Source organism: Sinocyclocheilus grahami, unplaced genomic scaffold (genome assembly GCF_001515645.1).
Source record: "Sinocyclocheilus grahami isolate Dianchi unplaced genomic scaffold, SAMN03320097.WGS_v1.1 scaffold226.1, whole genome shotgun sequence".
Taxonomy (NCBI): Eukaryota; Metazoa; Chordata; class Actinopteri; order Cypriniformes; family Cyprinidae; genus Sinocyclocheilus; species Sinocyclocheilus grahami.
In genome coordinates this window covers 308,481-316,173 of record NW_015505405.1, presented here as the reverse complement: position 1 = coordinate 316,173, position 7,693 = coordinate 308,481, and positions in this window count along the sequence as shown.

The following is a 7,693-nucleotide window of genomic DNA, read 5'->3' as shown; positions in this document are numbered from 1 at the left end:
AGCAGCTCTAAAAGATTTTAGAATAGTTCTGCATCCTGAAGGCGCTCCGCCTGTGTTTGCGGTGTTGCTTTGACCATTTAAACATGCTAATTACACAAACACATGTTTAGCGTACTGTCTCTGGAAATATCAACCGTGATTGATCAGCCTTTATTTTTGTATTGTAGACGTTATTACTAGGCGAAGCAAAATTTGCTGAAATATCCACGACCTAGGCTACAGTAAGAGCGCATGGTTTATCTGTCCATCAGATGCGTGTCAAAGTTGAGTTCGTTACTATAACAAAAGTAGATCAAACAATCATTGTAAAAAAAAAAACTGTCGAGATAACAAGAAAATTAAGTCGTTATAACGAGAAAACGAGAAGAAAAAAAATAATATTGCATGGCCGCTTAGAACTTCCGTACCAAAGGATTATTGAGGGTTAAATGTGGTAAATCAATATTTTTTAAAGTATGAGTTGTCTCTATGTCACAATGAATTATGTCACAGTAATGTCAGGGTGTGGGTGAAGGACGGAGCGAGGACTCAATATGCAGCAAGAAATGTCCATAAAATGCGTTGCACAAATTCGAACATCTGGGTTGTGCTGTTCTGTTGTAAATAAATCTTAACCAATGATTCCTAATTGCATCTACTTCCGGAAGGCCAAATAAAGTGCTTTTGCTTTCGCACTGAAACACACAGCGTCTCCCTGACATGGCTGTATCAATGCGACTGATGTTCCTGAAACCACGCCTTCTTTCTTTGCATGCACATTTGGGCGTGAACTTGCATGAACTTGAGTGAACTTGAAATCGCATCATATGACCCCTTTAAACAAAACAAACAAACAATAAACAAAACAAACAAAAACTATCCCATAGGGGAAACAGACTGGCAGTTTAACTGGCAAGGCAAGGACAAGACAATACAGGAGTGTTAGGGCTCTGTCACAAAACCAAGAATAAACTAGACCGAATTGACAGAACCCTGACAAATAATGGTGATTTCATATGTTAAGGGTGTTTATGCAATACCTGGAATGTATCTTGCGCTACACTACCATACCCATCAAATAATTTTCTTTTTTTTAAGAGAGTAGTCAAGTCAAGTCAAGTCACCTTTATTTATATAGCGCTTTTAACAATACAGATTGTGACAAAGCAACTGAACAGCATTAATTGACTCTAAAGACCACAACCACAACCATTTCAGGTCGTGAAATCCCTACTAATGAGCTGATGAGTAGAATAAGATGAATGAATATATAGTGAAAAATTTAAGGGGGTCTGAATACTTTCCGTACCCACTGTATATATATATATATATATATATATATATATATACTGTATATATATAGTATAAAACAGATTTTTGCTTGCAGTGCCATTTCTAGGCATAGGTGAGCTAGTCGGTTGCATAGGGTGCTACCACCTGGATGGGGCACCAGTAAGTGACTCAACATGCTGAAAACACTATCACTATATCAGGGATGGCTAACGTTGGTCCTGGACAGCCACAGTCCTGCAGAGTTTTGCTTTGCAGGACTGTGGCTCTCCAGGACCGACGTTGGCCACCCCTGCAATAAACATGTAATGTTCATCATTTGTTTGTCTTTATTAAATATTTGATTAAAATAATGGGATAATTGGTCTTTATTTAAAGATGCAGTAAGAGATCTTGGAAAATGCTATCTTTAGCCTGATAGCACTGAAAGCGTATGTCCTACCCTCCCTGCAACCGCCATCCAAAGCCATGCTTCCTGAATGCATAAACGCACACAGACCAGACGACCAGAGACAACATTACTACAATACATCATGTGTCATTCACCGGTGAGAAAACTTTATAGTACAGTTCGTAAAAGTACTACAATACCAGGAAGGAAGATCAGGTTGTTGATGTTTACCTGCCATTCTCGCTCTGTCTGCACAGCTTGCGTGAATGCGCTGATGACGTATCCTGTCTGCACAAACAGGGTGTGCAGAGGTATGCAAATACATATGTTCATAGGCAGGTAGGAAAGTCAATCAAAACATTGGACAGACATTTCTTGGTACTACGCCTTCCACAGAATATATAAATACATATAAATACATTTAGACAACTTAAAGGGGTCATATGATGCTTTTTTAAAGATCATTATTTTGTGTATTTGGTGTAACAGAATATGTTGACATGCTTTAATGTTCAAAAAACACATTATTTTTCAAATACTGTACATTATTGTAGGTCCTCTATGCCCCGCCTCTCTCAAACGCTTCGTTTTCTACAAAGTCCCTCCTTCCGACAAGCGCAGTCTGCTCTGATTGGCCAGCTGACCCAGTGCAATGTGATTGGCCGAACACCGCAAGTACTCGTCGGAAATGTAACGCCCCTTACCATAATCACGAGCTTCATCTGATCTTATCTATGCACAATCAGCTTGTAACACTCCAAAGAGAAAGGAAAACTTGAAATCGCATCATATGACCCCTTTAACTTAATGACTGCTATCGGGATGTGAAGAGACTTTCAACCAGCATAACAAAAAAAAATGTTTCTGAAGACAGTCACCTTTTGCACCTTTAACTATTAACACACACACACACACACACACACTATATATATATATATATATATATACAGGTGCATCTAAAAAAATTTGAATATCGTAAAAAAGTTTGTTTTATTTGTAACTTATTTAAAAAAGTGAAACTTTCATATATTCTAGATTCATTACATGTAAAGAAAAACATTTCAAACGTTTTTTGTTTTAATTTTGATGATTAGGACTTACGGCTCATGAAAGTCAAAAATCCAGTATCTCAAAATATTAGAATATTTACATTTGAATTTCATTAAATGACCATCCCTACAGTTTGAATTCCGGTTGTCTCTTGTTCTTTGAAACAACAATAATGGGGAAGACTGCTGATTTGGCAATGGTCAAGAAGATGATCATTGACACCCTCCACAAAGAGGGTAAGTCACAGAAGGTCATTACTGAAGGGGGTGGCTGTTCACAGAGTGCTGTATCAAAGCATATTAAATGCAAAGTTGACTGGAAGGAAGAAATGGGGTAGGGAAAGATGCACAATCAACAGGGATGACCGCAAACTTGAGAATACTGTCAAGCAAAGCTGATTCAAACACTTGGGAGAGCTTCACAAGGAGTGGACTGAAGCTAGAGTCAGTGCATCAAGAGTCACCACGCTCAGACGTCTTCAGGAAAAGGGTTACCAAGCCACTTCTGAAACAGAAACAACGTCAGAAGCATCTTACCTGGGCTAAGGAGAAAAATAACTGGAGTGCTCCAAAGTCCTCTTTTCAGATAAAAGTAAATTTTGCATTTCATTTGGAAATCAAGGTCTGGAGTCTGGAGGAAGACTGGAGAGCCACAGAATCCAAGTTTCTGAAGTCAGTGATGATTTGGGGTGCCGTGACATCTGCTGGTATTGGTCCATTGTGTTTTATCAAGTCCAAAGTCTATGCAGCCATCTACCAGGAGATTTTGGAGCACTTTATGCTTCCATCTGCTGACAAGCTTTATGGAGATGCTGATTTCCTTTTTCAGCAGGACTTAGCACCTGCCCACAGTGCCAAAACCACATCCAAGTGGTTTGCTGATCATGATATTACTGTGCTTGATTGACCAGCAAACATGCCTGACCTGAACCCCATATGGAATCTATGGGATATTTTCAAGAGAAAGACGAGAAACAGTTGATCCAACAATACAGACGAGCTGAAGGCTCACTAGTGCCTCAGCAGTGCCACAGGCTGTTCGCTTCCATGCCACACCTCACTGATGCTGGATTTTGTGCTAAAGGAGCCCCAACCAAGTATTGAGTGCATGAATTAACAAACTTTAAACAACTTGAACTTTTCTGTTTTGCAAATCCTTTTTTTTATTGATCCTAAGAAATATTCTAATATTTTGAGGTACTGGATTTTTTACTTTCATGAGCTGTAAGCTGTAATCATAAAAAAAACCTGTTTAAATGTTTTACTTTACATGTAATGAATCTAGAATATATGAAAGTTTAACTTTTTTTTTCTCCACAATATTCAAATTTTTTAAGATGCACCTGTATCATATGTAATTCATATGTGAATTTTGTTGTGTCTGTGCTGGATCATACCAGCACCCAAAATATAGCATATGCTGATCCACCAGCACACCAGCAAGCCCCTTGCTCAAAAAGGTGGGTTGGTTTTGACGCCATAGTAAATTGCGCTACATGACTACCCTGCTCCAGAACAGGTTTTATTCTGGGTTAGAGATCGCAAACTGGACCAATCAGCTGTGCGCAAATTGATATGTATATATACTGTATATATATATATATATATATATATATATATATATATATATATATATATGTAATAAAGCCACTACCCCTGTAGCTCTCACCCTAAATTATAGCAGTTTACAGTAAAATCATTTTTAACCAAAACTGCCCAAAATAGTTACTGCTAATTATTAATTTTATTGATACAGTATTATATGAATTATAATTATTTATAATTTACATAATATATTTACATTATTAAATGAACTGACAATTAAAATGAAACTGTATGTAAATTAATTTAAATACATACATATAAATAAGTATTACTATTTGAAGCGTTTAAAATTACTAAACTTATGTATTTTATTTTGAGCACTTTGTGAAAGTATATAATTTATTAAATTCAGTTGGTTTATTTGAATACTTCAGTATTCAGCAGCTCACTTTTGGCTCATAGTGTTTTCTTTGAGCAACATCAATTATTGAAGCCAAAGTGTACTTTAAATGGCCATTGCCTGAGAGTGGACATAACTTAATCACAGCTCAATTTAGACAGAATTTGTCATGTCCAGTTAGATGCCCTATTCTCCGGTAGCACTGCAAAAAGCATTTTTGGCCCAATATGCTCAAAAATTATATTCTGTTGGCTGGACAATTCTGTAATTTCTCTTTATGAGCCTGGACTGATCACATGGAGAAACGGCCTGGCTGGTCTTTCCTTTGCTGTGAGTTTCAAGGTCGGTGAGCATCTATGATTCAGCTCTCTTGGATGTCAGTCAGCATTTGCCATTATTTCTAGAGATCCGACATGGAAAAGGAAAACTGAGTTTTCTATTTTAAGGTATTCATAAGTGCTTGTATAGTTCCATAAGAAAGAGTAAAAGGCATGTTCACTGGGTGCCAAATGGGGCCTGAAAATTGGTGCTTAACCTTCATAAAATATTGATCGTTTGAGATGCTGATCAGGAGATCAATGTCAATATTACATGACTTGCTCTAAGTTGTTAGTGGTTTGCATTTTTTGCAATCCTGTTACCATAATTTGGGACATTATGAATGAATATCAAAATCAAACACACCATTAAAAATTACAGCATGTGTAACAGGGTTGAAAACATAGCCTAACCTAAGCTAGTACTCAGCAAAGGCAATAGCTAATTCGGGACCAGATTTTGGTCAACAAGCCCTTAATTTGCAATCCTGTTTGTTAGTTCCTGTTTATGCATTGTGTGGTATTTTCCCCATAGAGATCATGGATATCAGAAAGTGTTTTCTGTATTTAATCTCCCTAACTTGCTGACATTAAGCTGGTTTAATGCCTGCCATTTCTACACTTATGTATCCCAAAAGCCAAGTTAAAGTTAAATTTAGAGATTAATAATTGTAGTAGGTCATAACAGTTTCAAACTAATGCAGTGGAGTAATGATTTTACAACAGATGAAACAGAAACTCACTTTGATGTCAAAATCATTTAAAACTTATTAAGTTCTTTAAATTCATCTGACCTAATTTCTTATAGTGCTTGTCAGTTATATAGCAATCATTTTATGGTGGGTTAGTCCTGGCTGAGCCAGGAAGAATTTCTGTGTGCATACATATGTTCTCCCTGTGCCTACATGGGTTTCATGGCTTTCCCATAGGTGTGAATATGTGTGAGCCCTTTGATGGACTAGCCATCCATTCAGAGTGTCCCCCACTTGTGACCCGAGATGCTGGGATAAGCTCCATTGACCCTGCAGAGGAAAAAAAGTGGTATGGAAAATTGATGGATAGAAGATCATTTGTGTACATAGAATGATAAATGTTAGCATAATAAGCAAAAATATAATGCCTTCCTCGATTTTAAGTTGTCTTTTATCCACAGTTATTTTGTCATGGGGAATGGTGAAATATGCAGTTCCCCCTCAGGAACTCGAGCTGTGTCGGAAAACGCTATGGGAATGCCTTCCTGCGTGACCATGTTCTGAATCACATGTGTAATCAGTCCAATGGAAGGGTGAGACCTCATAGGTGGGTGATGTACAATAAAAGCACTGTTGTCTGCTTGGGGGAGAAGCATGTGGATGGAGTCGACTCTTGAGGGGGCCAACTACCTGCATTGTGAGCGAATGTCATTGTGCTCGCTTCGCTCCCGGAAGGCTCTCTTCGAGGAGGGAGCCTTCACCAGCGTTCCTCGCGGTGCGGGTCCCACTTCAGCCGAGACTGAGCGGCGGCTGCATTTGTGGGCTTTGCAATTGGATTTGGCGGAAGGGAATGGCGACGGGCGAGTCCCTATCTCCGTCCTGGGATCGGAAGATCTGCGGTTTCTTCCCCCTGGGCAACGGACTCGACGCGCCGCCTATCTTCCTCCAAGGAGGTTGATGTGGAGGGCGTCAATGAGGATTCGCCTCTCTCAGCCCAGTATGAGGAGTTGTTGGAGGTGGTTACTTGTGCCGTGGCTAAGTTAAATATCGATTGGCCTGCCGAGAAACAGGTTGAACCGCAGAAAAGCAAGCTGGATGAACGCTTTCTGTGGCAGTGGTTAATGACCATATAATGACCTATAAGGCGATGCCCCAGGTGGAACAGACGCTCACAAGCTATCTTTCCCCTGGTGCGGCATCATCCTTAAAGGCTCCAGCATTGCCCTCCAAGCCATTACGTACAACATCTAGCTTGGTGGGCAAGGGTTATACGGCGGCAGGTCAGGCTGGTGCATGTCTGCACACCATGGCGGTGTTACAGGCGTACCAAGCCGACATGCTAAAGGAGTTAGACTTCTCGTGCTCCCCCGCAACGGGACCGAGTTCAGTGGCGCTCTAGGTCGGGGGCTTTGAAGTTGAAGCCCGATCTGAGTAGCCCCGTTCTGGCTGGGCCGAGTATGGTTCTCGGACCTGATCTCCCTTCTCGACGGCTCTCCATGGGAGATTCCCATGAGGAGGGATCTCCTCTCTCAGGCGGAGGGTACTCCTCTCTCAGGCGGAGGGTACGATTCTCTACCCCCGCCCGGAGCTGTGGAAGTTATGGGTGTGGCCTCTGAGGGGGTACAACTCTTAGCTTCCGGTCTCTCAACTGAGGTTGTTGAGATCATCCTGCAATCCAGAGCTCCCTCTACGAGGAAACTGTACGGCTTGAACTGGAAAATGTTCACTTCTTGGTGCGGATATCGCCAGCTCGACCCAGTTAACTGCCCGGTTGGTACAGTGCTGGAGTTCCTGCAGGCCCGTTTCTCCACAGGGTTAACCCACTCCACCCTGAAGGTCTACGTGGTGGCCATTGCGGCCTACCACGCCCCTCTCAGTGGCCAGTCAGTGGGCAGACACCCCCTAGTTACACGTTTCCTCCGCGGTGCGCTGAGGCTGAGGCCCCTGGTACGATCTCGCGTCCCCATGTGGGACCTGGCTCTTGTGTTAGAAGCTCTCTGTAAGCCTACCTTCGAGCCTATTGAAGCTAT